The following is a 22,607-nucleotide window of genomic DNA, read 5'->3' as shown; positions in this document are numbered from 1 at the left end:
CCACCACTCACTGTGACCTCATACACGGCGGACAAGCCAGGTCCCACCATGGATCATGCCCTGCAGCAGTGGGCAGCATCTGTGTGCATCCAAATGACAATTAGGCCAGTTCGATTCACTGTCTCCACCTTTCTAACCGTCTTACTATTTTTCTCTCTCTCAGTGACCCCCCCTCATCATCAGAGCACCTACCCTGAACATTGTTTATTGATTCATCAGTCATGGTATGAATTTCACACATTGTTATAATGCGCTTATCAGACATTATCACAGTCTTACCACAGAATTTCACTGTAACACTATAACTGTATGACTCATTTTGTCTCTTGCCAGATCTTTGGGCGCTTAGCATTGACAGCCTTAGCAACAGTATCTCTGATACTCAGTTGTTCTCATGATCAGCCTCTCCCATAGAATAGAGATAAAGATACATTAATATCTATGGGATTTATCTATTTCTATGGTAAATCCTTCAGAACAGGACAATATGAGCTCACAATATAAAAGTTCCTCCTTTAGAACCACAGGCAACACCAGATGACAACTCCATTGAATAGATTAATCATCAGCATAATTCAAATGTTCATCTCGAGCTCATCATCCAATAATGGCAAAAATATAAAATCCTTACATTACATGGGCTATATTCTAAAGGTATTAGACAAAATAGAGTACATTTGTGGATATGTTATTGGAAATTTGAGAGTATGTGAGAGTTGTCCTGAGACCTTTATAATTGGCTGTTTTTCCAGCCTGGACTCCATGATGCACTCAGAGGACACACTCTCTAATGATTCAAGAGAACTCATGAACACTGGAGTAAAGAGTTCAACCTAATGTATACACACACAAACACACACAGAAAGCTTCAAAGCAAAAGAAAGCAAGTAAGTAAGAAAGTAAGAAAGAGAGGGAGGACGAGAGAATACATAACATGTTCTCAGCACAGAGGGTGTTATTTTTAAACCGGAGCCCAGGTGTCTGTGAAGTGAGCTGGAGAATGCAAGGGGTCACCCAGGTCACGGTAAAGGAAAGAGGGAGAATAATACTAGAATAAAACCCTGCAGAGAGAGAGAAAGCTGGTAGACAAAAAAAAAGCTGAGAGAGAAAAAGAGAGAGAAGGAAAGAGAGAGAAAGAGACAATACTGAGAAAACTGCTTAACTCCAGCTGCAGCCTGGCTACCGGCATGGACAGAGGCACACACACAGAGACAGGACAAGGTCAGAACAAAACACTCCTTTTGTTTTGGTAAACTGTTTAACCCTGAGGCACAGCTGTGTGCTCAGACAGAAGATCTTAGTATAGGTGGAGGTTGGCCTGTTTGAGCAGAGAAGTGAACAATGCTACTGTAAAAGCAAAAAGAGAAGGGTTTCTGTGTAAAGTCCTCACCTTCCACTCCACCTCTCTGGCAGGAAGTCCTCTGGCTGGTGGAACACTTCCGGGTCGCGGTGGATGGCGTGGCTGATGTACATGGCAGCGTAACCCTTGGGAATGTGGAAGCCTCCCAGAGTAGTGTCCTTTGGAGTGAATAAAACAGTAGGAGACTGGTATTGAGTTGTGAGGGCAGTCATTTGACAATAACTCAACGTGGTATAAATACTATAGTACTTTAGTGTTTTTGCAGACTTGACTGTAGTATTCACTGTAGGGTTTTTGCAGACTTCTGCAAATTGAGATATGGGGGAGGGGAATGGTCAGGGTACAGTTGAAGTCGGAAGTTTACATACACCCTAGCCAAATACATTTAAACTCAGTTTTTAACAATTCCTGACATTTAATCTGAGTAAATATTCCTTGTTTTAGGTCAGTTAGGATCACCACTTTATTTTAAGAATGTGAAATGTCAGAATAATAGTAGAGAGAATGATTTATTTCAGATTTTATTTATTTCATCACATTCCCAGTGGGTCAGAAGTTTACATACACTCAATTAGTATTTGGTAGCATTACCTTTAAATTGTTTAACTTGGGTTAAACATTTCTGGTTGCCTTCCACAAGCTTCCCACAATAAGTTGGGTTAACATTGGCCCATTCCTCCTGACAGAGCTGGTGTAACTGAGTCAGGTTTGTGGGCCTCCTTGCTTGCACACGCTTTTTCAGTTCTGCCCACATATGTTCTATAGGATTTAGGTCAGGGCTTTGTGATGGCCACTCCAATACCTTGACTTTGTTGTCCTTAAGCCATTTTGCCACAACTTTGGAAGTATGCTTGGGGTCATTGTCCATTTGGAAGACCCATTTGCGATCAAGCTTTAACTTCATGACTGATGTCTTGAGATGTTGCTTCAATATATCCACATAATTTTCCATCCTCATGATGCCATCTATTTTGTGAAGTGCACCAGTCCCTCCTGCAGCAAAGCACCCCCACAACATGATGCTGCCACACCCGTGCTTCACGGTTGGGATGACGTTCTTCAGCTTGCAAGGCTCCCCCTTTTTCCTCCAAACATAATGATGGTCATTATGGCCAAACAGTCCTATTTTGTTTCATCAGACCAGAGGACATTTCTCCAAAAAGTACGATCTTTGTCCCCATGTGCAGTTGCAAACCGTAGTCTGGCTTTTTATGGCGGTTTTGGAGCAGTGGCTTCTTCCTTGCTGAGCGGCCTTTCAGGTTATGTCGATATACTGTAGGACTCGTTTTACTGTGGATATAGATACTTTTGTACCTGTTTCCTCAGATCATCCTTCACAAGGTCCTTTGCTGTTGTTTTGGATTGATTTGCACTTTTCGCACCAAAGTAGTTCATCTCTAGGAGACAGAACGCGTTCTCTTCCTGAGCAGTATGACGGCTGCGTGGTCCATGCTGTTTATACTTGCGTACTATTGTTTGTACAGATGAACGTGGTACCTTCAGGGTTGTAGAAATTGCTCCCAGGATGAACCAGACTTGTGGAGGTCTACAATTTCTTTTCTGAGGTCTTGGCTGATTTTTTTGATTTTCCCATGATGTCAAGCAAAGAGGCACTGAGTTTGAAGGTAGGCCTTGAAATATATCCACAGGTACCTCCAATTGACTGAAATGATGTCAATTAGCTTATCAGAAGCTTCTAAGCCATGACATAATTTTCTGGAATTTTCCAAGCTGTTTAAATGCTCAGTCAACTTAGTGTATGTAAACTTCTGACCACTGGAATTGTGATACAGTGAAATATAAGTGAAATAATCTGTCTGTAAACAATTGTAGGAAAAATGACTTGGTGTCATGCACAAAGTAAAATGTCCTAACCGACTTAACAAGACATTTGTGGAGTTGTTGGAAAAGTTTTATTGACTCCAACCAAAAGTGTAGTAAATCCGACTTCAACTATATATGCAAATGAAATACTGTAGTGTTAAACTATAGTACAAAATGTGTAGTGTTGTTCTGCTGATTGTAGTGTTTTTGCGAACATTACACAGTGTTATTTTTTGCGGATAATATGTAGTATTTACCATAGCATTTTACAGTATACTACAACAAGTCTATAATAAGTACTACACATGATCAAGGGATACTACAGTCTGTAGTATAGTATTCTACATTATAACTGGGTAGTTAGAGCCCTGAATGCTGATTGGCTGACAGCCGTATCACACGGGTATGACAAAACATTTATTTTATGTTGAATAACCAGTTTATAATAGCAATAAGGCACCTCGGGGGTGAATTGCGTCGTAGCCTAAGAACAGCCCTTAGCCATGTATATTGCCATTACCACACCCCCTATATATTGGCCATATATGCGGGGCGGGGGGGTATGCCTTATGATTAACGAGACGTGGTGTGATCATCATAAAACACACAGGAACTCAAGTCATTCTGTTCACCTGATCTAGAACTCCTCAACAATCAAATGTCGACCGCATTATCTACCAAGGGAATTCTCTCAATCATAATCACAGCCGTATATATTCCCCCCAAGCAGACACATCGATGGCCCTGAACGAACTTTATCTGACTCTTTGTAAACTGGAAACACACACCCTGAGGCTGCATTCATCGTAGCTGGGATTTTAACAAGGCTAATCTAAAACAAAACTCCCTAAATTCTATCAGCATACTCGATTGTGCTACCAGGCTGGAAAAACGCCTAGATCATTGTTTATCTAATTCCGCGACGCATTATAAGGCCCTCCCCCGCCCCCTTTCGGAAAAGCTGACCACGACTCCATTTTGTTTGATTCCAGCCTACAAAACAGAAACTAAACACAAGCTCCCGCGCTCAGGTCTGTTCAACGCTGTCGACCAATCTGAATCCACGGCTTCAAGACTGTTCGATCACGCGGTATTGGCATATGTTCGCATTGCGTTCCAACAACATATTGACGAATATGCTGATTCGGTGAGCGAGTTTCATTAGGAAGTGCATTGACGATGCTCGTACCCACGCAACGTTAAAACATTCCAAACCAGAAACCGTGGATTGACGGCAGCATTCGCGTGAAACTGAAAGCGCGAACCCTGCTTTTAACAGGGCAAGGGTGACCGGAAGCATGACCGATATACAACAGTGTAGCTATTTCTCCGCAAGGCAATCAAACAGGCTAAGTCCCAGTACAGAGACAAATATCGGAGTCGCAATTCAACAGCTCAGACACAAGGGTATGTGGCAGGTCTTACAGTCAATCACGGATTACAAAAAGAAAACCGCCCGCGTCGGGACCAGGATTGTCTTGCTCCCGAGCAGGCTAAACACACTTTTTTGCCCGCTTTGGAGGACAATACAGTGCCACTGAAACGGCCCCTACCAAAACCTGCGGGCTCTCCTTCACTGCAGCCGAGTGAGTAAAACATTTAAAACGTGTTAACCCTCGCAAGCTGCAGGCCCAGACGGCATTCCCAGCCGCGTCCTCAGAGCATGCGCAGACAGCTGGCTGGTGTGTTTACGGACATATTCAATCAATCCTTATCCCAGTCTGCTGTTCCCACATGCTTCAAGAGGGCCACCATTGTTCCTGTTCCAAGAAAGCTAAGGTAACTGAGCTAAACGACTACCGCCCCGTAGCACTCACTTCCGTCATCATGAAGTACTTGGAGAGACTGTCAAGGACCATCATCACCTCCACCCTACCGGACACCTAGACCCACTCCAATTGCTTACCGACCCAATAGGTCCACAGACGACGCAATCGCAACCACACTGCACACTGCCCTAACCCATCTGGACAAGAGAGAATACCCATGTGAGAATGCTGTTCATCGATTACAGCTCTAGCATTTAACACATAGTACCTCCAAACTCGTCATCAAGCTCGAGACCCTGGTCTCGACCCGCCCTGTCGCAACTGGGTCCTGGACTTCCTGACGGGCCGCCCAGGTGGTGAGGGTAGGTAACAACATCTCCACCCGCTGATCCTCAACACTGGGCCCCACAAGGGTGCGTTCTGAGCCCTCTCCTGTACTCCCTGTTCACCCACGACTGCGTGGCATGCACGCCTCCAACTCAATCATCAAGTTTGCGGATGACACTACAGTGGTAGGCTTGATTACCAACAACGACGAGACGGCCTACAAGGAGGAGGTGAGGGCCCTCGGAGTGTGGTGTCAGGAAAATAACCTCACACTCAACGTCAACAAAACAAAGGAGATGATTGTGGACTTCAGGAAACAGCAGAGGGAGCACCCCCTATCCACATCGCAGGGTCAGTAGTGGAGAAGGTGGAAAGTTTTAAGTTCCTCGGTGTACACATCACGGACAAACTGAATTGGTCCACCCACACACAGACAGCGTTGTGAAGAAGGCGCAGCAGCGCCTCTTCAACCTTCAGGAGGCTGAAGAAATTCGGCTTGTCACCAAAAGCCTCACAAAACTTCTACAGATGCACAATCGAGAGCATCCTGTCGGGCTGTATCACCGCCTGGTACGGCAACTGCTCCGCCACAACCGTAAGGCTCTCAGAGGTAGTGAGGTCTGCAGAACGCACCACCGGGGGCAAACTACCTGCCTCCAGGACACCTACACCACCCGTGTCACAGGAAGGCCATAAAGATCATCAAGGAAACAACCATCCCAAGCCACTGCTGTTCTACCCGCTATCATCAGAAGGCGAGGTCCAGTACAGGTGCATCAAAGCAGGGACCGAGAGACTGAATAAACAGCTTCTATCTCAAGGCAATCAGACTGTTAAACAGCCACCACTAACATTTAGCGGCGCTGCCGAACATACTGACTCAACTCCCAGCCACTTTAAAAATGGGAATTGTGGAAATTATGTAAAAATGTACCAACTAGCCACTTTAAAACAATGCCACTTAATCATAATGTTTCAACCCTACTTCCCATCTCATATGTATATATTGTACTCTATATCATCTACTGCATCTTGCATCTTTATGTAATACATGTACCACTAGCCCTTTTAAACTATGCCACTTTATGTTTACATACCTACAGTACTCTTTCATATGTATATACGTACTCTATACATTATTCGCATCTTGCCATGCCGTTCTGTACCAGCACTCATTCATATATCTTTATGTACATATTCTTTATCCCTTTACACTTGTGTGTGTGTATAAGGTAGTAGTTGTGGAATTGTTAGGTAAGATTACTTGTTGGTTATTACTGCATTGTCGGAACTAGAAGCACAAGCATTTCGCTACACTCGCATTAACATCTGCTAACCATGTGTATGTGACTAATAAAATTTGATTTGATTTGATATACCACACCCCCTCTTTTTTTCATGTGGGAATGGTTGATTTTCCTAGAAATCCTAGTGTCACATACAGTGCTGCTATGAACATGGTAGAAACAACCTGAGGTTTGAAATTATAGAAACATACCTTTTGTATATAATTAGTAATCACTATTTACTTACTGAATATTTTTAGACTGGCAAAAAACGTAGAGAGAGAATCCAGAGGAATAATTCATTCTTCATCTGTTCTCTCCCCCTCTCGCTCTGTTTGTTAAGGCATTAACTCAATTAGAGGCAGTGGGGTGTTTGTTAAGGAATTAACTCAATTAGAGCCAGTGTCGTGTTTTTTAAGGCATTAACTCAATTAGAGGAACTGGGGTGTTTTCTTACGGCTGAGATCCCGTTAACGGGATCGATATGACAACAGCCAGTGAAAGTGCAGGGCGCCAAATTCAAACAACAGAAATCTCATAAATTCCTCAAACATACAAGTATTTTACACCATTTTAAAGATAAACTTGTCGTTAATCCCACCACAGTGTCCGATTTCAAAAAGGCTTTACGACGAAAGCACACCATCTGATTATGTTAGGTCAGTACCTAGTCACAGAAAAACACAGCCATTTTTCCAGCCAAAGAGAGTACCTAGTCACAAGAAGCAGAAAGAGATAAAACTAAATCACTAACCTTTGATGATCTTCATCAGATGACACTCATAGGACTTCATGTTACACAATACATGTATGTTTTGTTCGATAACGTTCATATTTATATCCAAAAATCTTAGTTTACATTGGCGCGTTATGTTCAGTCATGTTTTGCCTCCAAAACATCCAGTGATTTTGCAGAGAGCCACATCAATTTACAGAAATACTCATAATAAACATTGATAAAAGATACAAGTGTTATACATGGAACTTTAGATAAACTTCTCCTTAATGCAACAGCAATGTCAGATTTAAAAAAAACTTTACGGAAAAAGAACACCATGCAATAATCTGAGTACGGCGCTCAGACACAAAAACAAGCCATACAGGTACCCGCCATGTTGTGGAGTCAACAGAAGTCAGAAATAGCATTATAAATATTCACTTACCTTTGATGATCTTCATCAGAATGCACTCCCAGGAATCCCAGTTCCACAATAAATGTTTGTTTTGTTCGATAAAGTCCATAATTTATGTCCAAATACCTCCTTTTTGTTCGCGCCTTCAGTTCACAAATCCAAATTCATGACGCGCAGGCCAGACGAAAAGTCAAAAAATTCCATTACAGTTCGTAAAAACATGTCAAACGATGTATAGAATCAATCTTTAGGATGTTTTTAACATAAATCTTCAATAATGTTTCAAACGGACAATTCCTTTGTCTCTAGAAATGCAATGGAACGCAGCTACCTCTCACGTGAGCGCGCCTGAATGAGCTCATGGCCTTCTGGCAGACCCCTTACTCAATCAGCTCTTATTCTCTCCTCCTTTACAGTAGAAGCCTGAAACAAGGTTCTAAAGACTGTTAACATGGAATGGAAGCCTTAGGAAGTGCAATCGGACCAAATTTCCACTGTATCTTGGATAGGCAAAGAGTTGAAAAACTACATACCTCAGATTTCCCACTTCCTGGTTGGATTTTTTCCTCAGGTTTTTGCGTGCCATATGAGTTCTGTTATACTCACAGACATCATTCAAACAGTTTTAGACACTTCAGAGTGTTTGCTATCCAAATATACTACTAATATGCATATCTTAGCTTCTGGGCCTGAGTAGCAGGCAGTTTACGCTGGGCACCTTATTCATCCAAGCTACTCAATACTGCCCCCCAGCCATAAGACGTTAAAACATTATCTCAATTAGAGGAACTGGGGTGTTTGTTAAAATATTAACTAAATTAGAAGCAGTGGGGTGTTTGTTAAGGCATTAACTCAATTAGAGGCAGTGGGGTGTTTGTTAAGGCATTAAGTCCATCACAGAGAAGCACTGAGGTGTCATTATTGAAAAGATGCTTCCTGTTTATCAAGGGGGAGAGACAGAGAGCCTCCTCTCAGAGCAGAGCAGAGATCACTCTCTCACACACACGGTTCACACTCACGCAGGCACGAGCACACACACAAACACACAGGCTCTAAAAAACACTGTTTAATGTGTCTCCACACTGCAGAGTGCTAGACAAAACACTTCTCGGAATACTGATCATTGTTTTTTTTTAAAGGAACACTGATCATTGTACAGTAGCAGAGATTCTGGGGAAATAAGATTCTATGAAAACGATTTAAAAACTGGGAAAAGAGATATCACATATTTAGGATGTCTGTATTCATGATCCCTGGCTTTTAAAGAGGGCTGATTGAAGCTGAGGAGCTACAGTAATGTATCACAGGTCCCCAGTAGACTACAGCCCCTCATCAGGCCTGGTCCTTATTCCCAGTAACATGCACATCCTGCTATCAGGGAGCCAGGCAGGCAGTTGGCCAAATGAGGATGTTTTATGTATAACCCCATTAGCAGGCAGCATATGGGCCCACCTGGGCTGGGCTGGGGCTGGCTGGGGCTCTGGGTTCTGAGGGAAATAAATAACCACAACATGGGCAGAGATGGGTCTGGATTTCAAGAGTTGCTGTCTGGATCATCTCTGATCATAGGCTGGCACAAAGGGGATGCAGCGGCTGACGTGAAACATAAAGCCTTTCATGAGCTCCAGAATAAAGTGCGTGAGTCCAAGAGGGATTGTTGCAGAGGACTTTACAGGCAAAGTGTGATGATGTCTAAGAGTCCAGGGCTAAGTCAATGAACGCAGTGGCTTAGCTAGAGCAGGAAAGAAAGAGTCTAGAAGAGGCGATGGTCTGTCAGTGTTTCCTCATTATTTCTGACTGTCCAGAGTGGAAACTAGCTCAGCAACATCATCTCCAGTCAGTCCATTGTAGAGAACAGTGAGACTCACTGACCTCAGAGTTAATATTCCACCAGCAAGCAACAACAGGACATGCTCAAAATGCCGCTGCACACACCCCGTTCCACTTGAGAGGATTACTCACGTCTTTCCGAAAGCTCAGGAATCTTAATCCGCCACCTTAATGATGCCATGTAAGGCCTGGCGCCTATGATGACTGTTGAATAGCTAATCAATGGCTATCCGGATTATCTGTATGGACTATCTGCAGTGACTCTACCTGCACTGGCGATATGCACACTCACAGGTCTCTATCCACACACACACATGCGCAAACACATATAGTGCCTACAGTGACATTTACAATCCCCAGTCCTTAACAATTACAAGCATACCCATAACATGATGCCCCAAACATAACACTTTGATTTCAGGACAACATTTTTTTTTGCAGTATTACATTAGTGCATTGACGCAAACAGGATGCATGTTTTAGATTATTTGTACTCTGTACAGGCTTCCTTCTTTTCACTCTGTCAATTAGGTTAGTATTGTGGAGTAACTATAATCAAATCAAATTGTATTTGTCACATGCACCGAATACAACAGGTGTTGACCTTACCGTGAAATGCATACTTACAATCCCTTATCCAACAATGCAGTTCGAAAAATAGAGTTAAGAAAATATTTACTAAATAAACTAAAGTAAAAAATGTAATAAAAGTTACACAATAAAAAAACAATAACGAGGCTATATACAGGGGGTACCGGTACTGAGTCAATGTGCGGTGGTACAGGTTAGTCGAGGTAATTTGTACATGTAGGTTGGGGTAAAGTGACCATGCATAGATAAAAAACAGCAAGTAGCAGCAGTGCAAAAACAAAGGGCGAGGAAGGGGGGTGTCAATGTAAATAGTCTGGGTGGCCATTTGATTAATTGTTCAGCAGTCTTATGGCTTGGGGGTGAAGCTGTTAAGGATCCTTTTGGACCTAGATTTGGCACTCCGGTACCTATGACTTGGGTGACTGGAGTCTTTGACCATTTTTTGGGATTCCTCTGACACCGCCTAGTACATAGGTCCTGGATGGCAGGAAGCTTGGCCCCAGTGATGTACTGGGCCATACGCACTACCCTCTGTAGCGCCTTACGGTCGGATGCCGAGCAGTTTCCATACCAGGCAGTGATGCAACTGGTCAGGATGCTCTCGATGATGCAGCTGTAGAACCTTTTGAGAATCTGGGGACCCATGCCAAATCTTTTCAGTCTCCTGAGGGGGAAAAGGTGTTGTCGTGCCCTCTTCACAACTGTCTTGGTGAGATTGTTTGTAGTCCACAATCAGCTCCTTTGTCTTGCTCACATTGAGGGAGAGGTTGTTGTCCTGGCACCACCCTGCCAGGTCTCTGACCTACTCCCTATAGACTGTCTCATTGTTGCCGGTCGTCAGGAAACTTAATGATGGTGTTAGAGTCATGCTTGGCCATGCAGTCTTGGGTGAACAGGGAGTACAGGAGAGGACTAAGCTTGCACCCCTGAGGTGCCCCCGTGTTGAGGATCAGCGTGGCAGATGTGTTGTTGCCTACCCTTACCACCTGGGGGTGGCCCGTCAGGAAGTCCAGGATCCAGTTGCAGAGGGAGGTGTTTAGTCCCAGGGTCCTTAGCTTAGTGATGAGCTTTGTGGGCACTATGGTGTTGAATGCTGAGCTGTAGTCAATGAACCACATTCTCACATAGGTGTTCCTTTTGTCCAGGTGGGAAAGGGCTGTGTGGAGTGCAATTGAGATTGCGTCATCTGTAGATCTGTTGGGGCAGTATGTAAATTGGAATGGTTCTTGGGTTTCCGGGATGATGGTGTTGATGTGAGCAATGACTAGCCTTTCAAAGCACTTCATGGCAACCGACGTGAGTGCTACGGGGCGGTAGTCATTTAGGCAGATTACCTTCGCTTTCTTGGGCACAGGGACTATGGTGGTCTGCTTGAAACATGTAGATATTACAGACTCGGTCAGGGAGAGGTTTAAAATGTCAGTGAAGACACTTGGCAGTTGGTGCGTGCACGCTCTGAGTACAGGTCCAGGTAATCCGTCTGGCCCCGCGGCCTTGTGAATGTTGATCTGTTTTAAAGATCTTGCTCACATCGGCTACGGAGAGCGTTTTCACACAGTCGTCTGGAACAGCTGGTGCTCTCATACATGCTTCAGTGTTGCTTGCCTCGAAGTGAGCATATAAGGCATTTAGCTCGTCTGGTAGGCTTGCGTCACTGGGCAGCTTGCGGCTGGGTTTCACTTTGTAGTCCGTAATAGTTTGCAAGCCCTGCCACATCCGGAGAGCATCAGAGCCGGTGTAGTAGGGTTACATTTTAGTCCTGTATTGACGCTATGCCTGTTTGACGGTCCATCTGAGTGCACAGCGTGATTTCTTATAAGCTTCTGGATTTGTGTCCTGCTCCTTGAAAGCGGCAGCTCTAGCCTTAAGCTCGGTGCGGATGTTGCCTGTAATCCATGGCTTCTGGTTGGGATAAAGTCACTGTGGGGACGACGTTGTTGCTGCACTTATTGATGAAGCCGGTGACTGAGGTGGTATACTCCTCAATGCCACTGGATGAATCCCGGAACATATCCCAGTCTGTGCTAGCAAAACAGTCCGCTCCATCTGACCACTTCCGTATTGAGTAAGTCACTGGTACTTCCTCAGGAGGAGAGAATTATGGTCAGATTTGCCAAATGGAGGGCGAGGGAGAGATTTGTATGTGTCTCTGTGTGTGGAGTAAAGCTGGTCTAGAGTTTTTTTCTCCTCTAGTTGCATATGTGACATGCTGGTAGAAATTAGGTAAAACAGTTTGGCTGCATTAAAGTCACCGGCCACTAGGAGCGCCGTTTCTGAATGAGCATTTTCTTGTTTGCTATTGGCCTTATACAGCTCGTTGAAGGTGGTCTTAGTGCCAGCATCGGTTTGTGGTGGTAAATAGACGGCTACGAAAAATATAGAATCACTTGGTAGATAGTGTGGTCTACAGCTTATCATGAGGTACTCTACCACAGGCGAGCAATACCTCAAGACTTCCTCAATATTAGACATCACGAACCAGCTGTTATTGACAATTAGACACACACTCCCACCCCTCGTCTTACCAGACATAGCTGTTCTGTCCTGACGATGCACGGAAAACCCAGCCAACTGTATATTATCTGTGTCGTCGTTCAGCCACGACTTGGTGAAACATAAGATATTACAGTTTTTAATGTCCCATTGGTAGGAGAGTCTCGAACGAAGATCATCCAGTATATTCTCCAGTGATTGCACATTGGCCAGTAGAGCGGATGGTAGAGGCGGGTTACCCACTCTGTATATGATGTATATGATTAGAATATCATGGTATGATTGTGGTAACGTACGGGAACTCAAGTCCTTTTGTTCTCCCAATCTGGAATACCTCACCACCAAATGCCAACCGCATTACCTCCCGAGATAATCTTCTTCGCTCATCATCACTGCCGTGTACATTCCCCCCAAGCAGACACCACGACGGCTCTCAAGGAACTACACTGGACTATGTGCAAACTGGAAACCGCATATCTTGAGGCCACATTGTTTTGTAGCTGGGGGACTTTAATAAAGGAAATCTGAGGAAAACGAAATTCTATCAACACATCTCCGGTGCTACACGTGCATCACAAACTCTTGATCTTTGCTACTCTCCCTTCCGGGACGGCTACAAGGTCCGCCCCCTTACCTATATTATTGACGAATACACTGACTCGGTGACTGGGTTCATCAGGAAGTGCACTGTGATGATTAGAACCAAAAATTGTGGATAGATGGCAGCATTTGCGCAAAACTGAAAGCGCAACCCACCGCATTTAACCATGACAAAGTGACTGGGAACATGGACGTGTACAAACAGACCAGCTTTGACCTCCGTAAGGCAATCAAAGAGGCAAAATAGACAGTACAGGGACAAAGTGGAGTTGCAATTCGATGTCAAGGACACCAGATAATTAAGGATTAAAAAGGGAAATCCAGCCAGCCACCGACGCCTCTGTTGCCGACGTAAGTCATTTAAGCGTGTTAACTCTCGGAAAGCTGTCGGGCCAGACAGCATCCCAAGCCGCGTCCTCAGAGCATGTGCAGACCAGTTAGCTGGAGTGTTTATGGACATATTCAAGTCCATATCCCTGTTATGTTTGTGAGAGTCTCATCTTTCCATAGAGTGGTCATATTAGTTAGTAAGCCAAAACTTTCGGACACCACAGGGGTTTTTGTGAGAAGACCGATTTTCGGGATGTCTCCTGGTCTGACAAACAGCGCTCTAGCTCTGCCACTTTCCACCGCAGATGCTGAATGTAGACACAGTCGGATGCGGTGGGGTTGAGACACAGTCCGTGCAAAAAGATATTATGATGTAAATTTGATTGACACACGGGTGTGTCAATAGACAGTCATCACTAGCCGGCCTCCACCCAGTACCCTGCCCTGAACCTTAGTCACTGTTACTAGCTGTTCTTGCCTCAGCAGCCTCCTGTGATATGTACATATCTACCTCAATGACCACGTATCCTTGCACATAGATACAGTATGGTTATGGTACTCCTTGTATATAGCTTCATTCCTGTGTGTTTTATTTCTCATGTGTTTTTTAACTCTGCATCATTGGGAAAGAGCATGTATGTAAGCATTTCACTACACCTGTGGATTTCCACGCATGTGAAAAATACAATTTGATTTGCCTGGCTGGCTTCATAGGTATGGGTTAAAGTACTCCCTCTTTCTCTAACGCTCTCTCTCTTACCCACTTCTGCTGGTCTGCCTCTCTTGCTTGGTGTTCTCTCTCTCTCCCAGGGGTGGACTGGGACAATAATTCGGCTTTGGCATTTTACCCACACCAGCCTGCATCACTGCGCGCACTTTCTCTCGGGCACATGGGGGGGAGAGGAGAGTGGCTTGCTGGTCTCAGCAGCAAGCCCCAGCGAGGGAAAAGGCACAGGGCAGACACTTTCATTACAGGAGTCATGAGGATAATGCACTTTACTATTTGACCAATTCATGGTTTAAGACACCCAAAAATTTTGAAGTTTTAAGTGAGCTGACAATGTAGAATGTGCTCTTTCTACATTTATTGGCACCTTTTCCGTTTTTTACGATCCATGATCTTGGCTGTCTAACTGATGACAGAGTCGGAGCAGGTCTCTTTGCTGATGCCGTGTTTGACTTTGAACATGAGTTTGCATAACCTCAGCTTAGCCTATCAGAAAACCAGGCCGGCACATCTTGGTAGGGGGGCCGACCATTACCCACTGATCAGCCAAAGGCTCATTATAGATTATTATAACTGTGAAATTGCACAAATATATATATAAAAAACATCTTAACAGGCCCATGGGCCCATGTCCTGTTTTTTTAAATTGTTTTATTTCTAAAAATATATATTTTTGTGTATGTCAATTTCGACCAGCCCACGAACAAAAAAATGGTCCAGCCCCCTTCCCCTCTCTCCCTCTCTCTCTCTCGTTGTGGAGGAGCTGCTTTACCCCAGGTGAGGGGAGGTCGTGACAAACCCCCCTCCACCCATGACGATCACCCTCCCTCCCTCACTCCCCTACGCTCCTCCAACACTGTAACATCAGTGTTTACTGCCTCAATCAATTACCCATCATAACCTGGGCGTGTGGGTATGCATTATTCATCCAACCGGCCGGGATAGAGGGAGGGAGAAAGGCAGGGAGGGAAGGAGGGGGAGCCGTGAGAGCACATGACAAGGAAAGCGTCCCAAATGGCACCCTATTTTGTCACTACTAGTGCTCTGGTAAAAATAGGGTTCCGTTTGGGATGCACCCATGGCCCCCCCTCCTTCCACCTCCATCATGAATATGTAACACCCATTCACACACCTTTTTGTTACCACAGTGACGTTAACACTCACAGGCAAACAGGAGCCTGAAACATCCCAATCTACATGTGAGACTGTGGGCATAACCACAGTTCACTGACTACCATCGATGGAGTGGGAGGAGGGTGAGTCACAAAATGTTCCTTTCCGACAACCCCGGAGAAAATTAAATGTACAGTACAGAGTGTAGTGCAATGTTAATAAATTCACGACAAAAAATATTCTGATATGAAAATTTGTGTTAGTGACTTTCTGTGTGTGTTGCTATGGCCCAAAGGCAGAAGAGGCCCAGCTGTACTTCCCTGTGGCTGCTAGGTCTACTAGGAGCAGGGCCCTGAGGCAAGACGGCCAGAAACTCAGGGCTGCTCTCCTCCCCACCTCTCCCGTCCTTCTTCTCCATCCCTCCCTCCTCCCCTATCCTTCTCTACAACCTTTCTCCCATCTCACTATCATCCTCTCCCTCTCCATCCTCCCTCTCTCCATCCTCCCCCTCCCCAACACTCTGTCACCCTGACAGTTCACTCTGCACAACAGATTCATATTCATGAACTATTTTGATTAAATATGCATCTATGGCCACCTGTTTGGGCCTGATTAATCTCAATACTTGTTTTTTCTGCTCCTAGTTGTGTCGACGCCTCACCGGCTGGTTGAAGTCCAAAGTCACTTATTATTAACAACCTCTCCAGGCCAGGACTCACACAGGGAGATATCTCTACATCAGACCAATTGAAGAATTTTCCTAATAAAAAATAAAAGTTCAACGTACAAAGATTATGCTAACTATACTCACTCAGCGTTAAAAAAGGTGAAAAATAAATTACACAACATACTAGCTAGTAAACAATTTAAGCTATTGCAAATGCATGCTATTACTTTTTCCACTCATAAAGCAAACACAGCCCTTGGGTAAGAGGGTCAATCAATTTGAGCCCAATCAATTCCCCTCATGGGCTGTTGTTGTTGCGTGAAGAGGCACGAGGTCACACTATTCCAAGATGGACGTCATTAACTGGACCATTTTCATTATAAAGCCAGCCAGTGAACAATGAAGAGATGACAATCACAGTAAGCCAATAATATACTGGCTGACAGCTCTATTACTAAAAACAACCATAATACAATATTCAACAGCTTATTTTTTGTCACACAATGCATTCATTTCTGCATCATAAACATTGACTTGGATGTAGGAGGCCTGTTTTGATTAATAGCCTTCCTGTTATCAGACATAGAATACAATGAGATGGGCATAAAAAACAGAGTCGATAGCTGTATACTCATGCTTGGGTATTTCAGAAAGATAATCATTCATAGAGGATATCAACTGGGGAACATGTGAACATACTTGGCATTCATCATTTTAAACAACTTAGAAAGAAGTTCATTGTCACTGCGTGCCGCAGGCAGATCACAGTTGGCTATCATAAGTCTAGGAAAATACATGATGTTCCCTTTACAAGCAGACTTCTTTAGAGATCTATTTGTGGGCATGCTACTCCCCCTTGAGCTCAGATCATGAATGGACAGAGAGAGCTAAGATATCAGATCAAATGTTATTGATAACAAGCAATGTAGTGGACTCACATGATTGGCTATTCGTCTTCCACCAATGAACGGAGGCCAAAGTCTCTGTACTTCCAGGAGGACGTAGTAAAGGTAATCAGGGTCTGCCCTCGCACGATTCCTAATTTCCTTCTGACAAAAGAATGAAGCGTTAGTGTTCATACAGGATTCCCGCAGTACTACACTGATCCAAAGCAAGGCATTTCCAAAAGCTGTGTAGTTGTTACTACAATGTAAGGTCAACATGATTTAAAGTGCGTTCCCGTGCTCTGAAGGTTTAGTAAGAGAACCGGGCCGTCTCACTTTGCCTGCTCCACTCAGAACCAGGGTGAAGGAGGTGAGTAAGGATGCCAGGGCTTTGGGGATCAGAGCAGAGATGAACAACAGCAGATGCTGGGAGGCACAACTGGCATCAGGGAGAGGTAGATCACGGAGATAACCTACAAACCTACAGAGTGATAGAGAGAGAAAGAGATAGTAAATGAGAAAGCATTAAGAGAAAGTGACAATGAAAGTGAGGAGAGAAGAATCACTTACATGTGACCACAACGTGTGTCTATGACAACATATTTATGGACTCACCCCTGTCTCTGACACTCCAGCTTGTCTTTAATGATGTCCATGAGCTTGTCTTTAGCCTCCAGCGCTGTGCAAAAGCCAGAGGACCACAGAGGAACCTTCACACGGACTGGAGTTGAGATGATCCCTGTAGGGGAAGGACAGGTCAAAGGTCACATTCTGACAAAATATATTTCTCTATCTCTATGTTTACATCAACCTGAAAAGGGGCCTATGTCTACCTATAGAAAAGCAACCACAACAGTTTGATTAGCCTAATATCCCCTTTTGAAAAGTATATTGGCTCACAATTACCACATTAACATGCTGTGTTAATGTAATAGTCATTGACACCTACTGGGTTTCACCGAGATGCCTGAGGCAGTGTTGTCAATGGAGGTGTTGAGATCTAATTACCACTGTAGCTCAGCTAATGCACAGATCTGTGTGTCTATTCCACTCCCTTTGAAAACAGGGCTCCTTGAATGCAGAGCAGTTTGTTTTGTCAGACATCTATCTGGCTATGCATATATTCACCACCCTCAGGGGGCAGGAAGTTCTTTGAAAGAAAGTGAGACTAAAGTGTTTCTTCAATTACTGGTATGCTGAAATTGTAGTTGTGATTGTTCATTGAGGCCCAGTGTGGGCGGCATGCCTCCCATTGTAAGAGGGGCAAACCTACAGGTGGCAGAGACTGATCTCACCGTGCCAGTGTAGGGTACCGAGCCTGTAATCTCACCGTGCCAGTGTAGGGTACCGAGCCTGTAATCTCACCGTGCCAGTGTAGGGTAACCGAGCTGTAATCTCACCGTGCCAGTGTAGGTACCGAGCCTGTAATCTCACCGTGCCAGTTGTAGGGTACCGAGCCTGTAATCTCACCGTGCCAGTGTAGGGTACCGAGCCTGTAATCTCACCGTGCCAGTGTAGGGTACCGAGCCTGTAATCTCACCATGCCAGTGTAGGGTACCGAGCCTGTAATCTCACCGTGCCAGTGTGGGGTACAGAGCATGTAATCTCACCATGCCAGTGTAGGGTACAGAGCATGTAATCTCACCATGCCAGTGTAGGGTACAGAGTGCTGTAATGTCCTGGAAAAGCTTTGGTGTCTCATCTGGGTTCACATTCAGGAACAGCCCCAACACCAGTTCTGTTCCCAGTCGTTTAAACAGAGGGTACACCGACACGGGCTCCCCACTACACAAGAAGTGGTAATCGGAGAAGTGAACAGAACATACATGGAAATACAGTGCCTTCAGAAAGTATTCACACCCCTTGACTTTTTCCACATTTTGTTGTGTTACAGCCTGAATTTAAAATAGATTTAATTGAGATTTTGTGACACTGGCCTACACACAATACCCCATGGACTCTGTGTGTAATAATAGTGTTTAACATGATTTTTGAATGACTACCTCATCTCTGTAACCCACACACACACACAATTATCTATAAAAGGTCCCTCAGTCCAGCAGTGCATTTCAAACAGAGATTCAATGACTAAGATCAGGGAGGTTTTCCAATGCTTGCAAATAAGGAAACATTTCAACACAACACATCACTGAGTACCATGCGTCATATTTTCAATGAGTGGAGGCTGGTGGGAAGAGTTATAGGAGGACGAGGTAATTGTAATGGCTGGAATGGAATAAATTGAAAGGTATCAAACACATCAAACATATGGAAACCACGTTTGACTCCGTCCCATTAATTTCATTCCAGCCATTACAATGACCCCGTCTTCCTATAGCTCCTCACACCAGCCCCCACTGTTTTCAATCATGGTGGTGGCTGCATCATGTTATGGGTATGCTTGTCATCGGCAAGGACTATGGATTTTTTGGAGTGGATAAAAAGAAACGGAATAGACCTAAGCATAGGCAAAATCCTACAGGATAACCTAGTTCAGTCTGCTTTCCAGCAGACACTGGGAGACAAATTCACCTTTCAGCATGACAATAACATAAAACACAAGGCCAAATATACACTGGAATTGCTTACCAAGATGACATGAAATGTTCCTGAGTGGCTTAGTTACAGTTTTGACTTAAATCGGCTTGAAAATCTATGGCAAGACTTGAAAATGGAGGTCTAGCAATGATCAACAACCAATTTGACAGAACTTGAAGAATTTTGTGCAAATATTGCACAATCTAGGTGTGAAAAGTTCTTAGAGACTCACCCAGAAAGAACCACAGCTGTAATAGCTGCCAAAGGTGATTCTAACATGTCTTGACTCAAGGGTGTGAATGAGAAATGTCTGTATTCAATTTAAATAAATGTGCAAAAATTTCTAAAAACATGTTTTCACTTTGTCATTATGGGGTATTGTGTGTAAATACTGTAGGAGAGAATTCTTTTTTTTTTTTTTCATTTTGAAATCAGGCTGTAACACAACAAAATGTGTAATAAGTCAAGGGGTATGAATACTTTCTGAAAGCAGTGTAGGTCATACATTTCTGGTATGGTCCTGCTAGTGTATGTTGAGTAAGACAGAAGTGCATGAAGGAATGTGAGTCGAGGTTTCAAGGGTTCTTACGTTGCAGAAAGGTCCTTCAAGCACCGTTCAGAAACACTGTGCAGGAAAGAAAAACAGAGAAACAAGCATTGTTATCCTTAATGAAGGTATATTTATAATGACATTTGGTCACCCTGTCATACTCAATAAATGAAACTAGTCTTTACCTGTTAATGAGGTCAGAGCCTGAGGCCAGACACTTTCCTGTGAAAAGGTTGGTGAGAGACAGACGCAGCAAGCAGGCTTCCTCGCCTGGATGAACCATACAGAATACAAAAGATAACATTATGGAGTTGCTCATAATAAAGCAGAAATAAAGAAAAAATGTGCAATGACTCCATCTATTGGTCTAAATAATGAATATTCTGTTTTTCAACTTCTGATAAATTAATAAAACAAGCAAATAGTGTGAAGGCCTAAAGCAGCTTTACCCTGTGAACATGTACAATCAAATATGTTTTTGTAAAGGCCAGAGGAGGTGTAGGCTCTCTAATACAACCCCTATATCCTTATAAGCAAATTGCATGCAAGTTGCACCCTATGGACCTTTGGGACATGAACTCACCATTAGCAGTCACTATGTTGTCTCCATACATGTTGTGCATTACATCAGTGGGGTCTTTCAGGAACACAGATGACTTCTCTGAAATACAGTCATGATCACATAAGTTGCAATGTCCTCTTTCAATTGGGAAACACACAATTCTCACCAATACACCCTAGGGAAAGTCACAGGTCCATCTCATGAATGGTCAGTTACCAAGCCCTGTCTAATCAATGGACAAATATTATATATTTTTTAAATGTATTTTTAATTTAACCAGGCAAATCAGTTAAGAACAAATTATTATTTAAAATGACGGCTGACACCAGCCAAACCCTGACGACGATTGTGCACTGCCCTATGGGACTCCCAATCACGGCCGGTTGTGATACAGCCTGGATTCGAACGAGGGTGACGCCTCTCGCACTGAGTTGCAGTGCCTTAGACCGCTGCGCCACTCGGGAGCCCATTATTGATGTAATCATATCACTTCCTACTAATGCGTTAAAAATTGAAATTGACCCTAAACTGATATGTAGACTGAAAAGCAAAAACTATGAATGTATAAGAATGTTGGCCTATTAGTCAAAACTTGTTACCGTTGAACTGATTAGGTTATTGTGACACACACGCACATACACACGAATAAGTGGCTATACCGCAAAGTAATTCCTTCATCCCTTCCACCGAACAGACGAAGGAAGTTGGTTTGTTCAGAAGTCTTGATTGAAATATCCGTGTCCCATGCTTTTCAATACGCTGTTCACAAAAAGCCACTGGATCTCGGTAAAACTCCAAAGATTTGTCGCCCAACACAGAGACCCCCGCAGTGCCCACTAGTTTCGACATGATTTAAAATGAGTTTACTGCTGGGGTTAGCTCAGTGGTAAATTAACCACACAGTTGTTGGATTAGACAGCAGATGGTCCAAAAAAAATGCTTATTCTGCATCTATTCTGCATATACTATTGATCCATTCTGCAACAAGGTTGACGATAAACATGGCTAATGTTTAACTAACTATGCCATGAAAACAAACTCCGAAAAACCCCCACAGGATTAACGTTACGAAATGTGTTTAGTTTTTTCTAAAAACTGGCATATTGTATTACACAGAACTATCACATTACTGCTATCCCATCGTGATATCTCGATGGCAACTGAAAGTATTCAGCAAAAAGCTTCCTGGATGGACTTCAGTTAGTCCCACCCCCACCACTTCATCAGGAGTGCCTGCAGTTCGAGCCTCCTGTAGCAGATTGGCACACATTTGTCTTCTTCTTCGATGAGGTTTAACGGCGGTTGGCATCCAATGAATGTTGCAATACCGCCACCTACTAGACTGGATTATAAATCCCTCATCCTTTGATAGATGTATTTATTTATTTAAATAAACAAATACACTACCATCTAACACTATACTCACAAAAAAGAAACAAGAAAAGAAAATAACACCTTATTCCATTATTTAAATATATTTAATCCTACCTCAGGCCAACAGTCTAAAAGGATGGGACACCACCACTTAACACACCCTGTAACTCTTTTGACGTCAAGTCTCGCACACCCAAATACCTCTCTGCAGTTGCCACCACAACCTCAATTTTCTGCGACTTACGTTCCCTCCCTGAACTAAATGCTAAAAATCCAATCGTACTGAAACATATATCACTTGTTGGTTTATTCTCACACCACTCCTCTCTGGATCCCTCCCCCATGACCCATTTTCCTCTACTTTCTTCACTGCCTCAGCATATGACAACTTCTGCCCTACTCTAAACCTGGAAACCCCAACCGGCCTCTCTAGCACGGGTGGTATCTGATCCCCAGCCCCATGGGCACCCCTACAATTAACACATACCACTACTTTCCCCAGTGCTACACATTCCTTTGTCTCATGCCTTTCTGCACTTTTCACACCTTGGACCCTCCCTCCTACACACTGCTGCCACATGTCCATACGCTTGACACCTGTAACAACGTAATGTATTCGGCACAAAAGCTTGTACAGGATAACTTATAT

General features: G+C 43.8%; 1 pseudogene; it reads right to left on the bottom strand.

The window, feature by feature from the left end:
• LOC111980224 (uncharacterized) overlaps nt 1–21,822 on the bottom strand; it is a 401,020-nt pseudogene extending 379,198 nt beyond the window's left edge.
• Between the last annotated feature and the right edge of the window lie 785 nt (nt 21,823–22,607).

Source organism: Salvelinus sp. IW2-2015, linkage group LG20, assembly GCF_002910315.2.
Source record: "Salvelinus sp. IW2-2015 linkage group LG20, ASM291031v2, whole genome shotgun sequence".
NCBI lineage: Eukaryota > Metazoa > Chordata > Actinopteri > Salmoniformes > Salmonidae > Salvelinus > Salvelinus sp. IW2-2015.
This window is presented reverse-complemented; position numbering and strand designations above follow the sequence as displayed.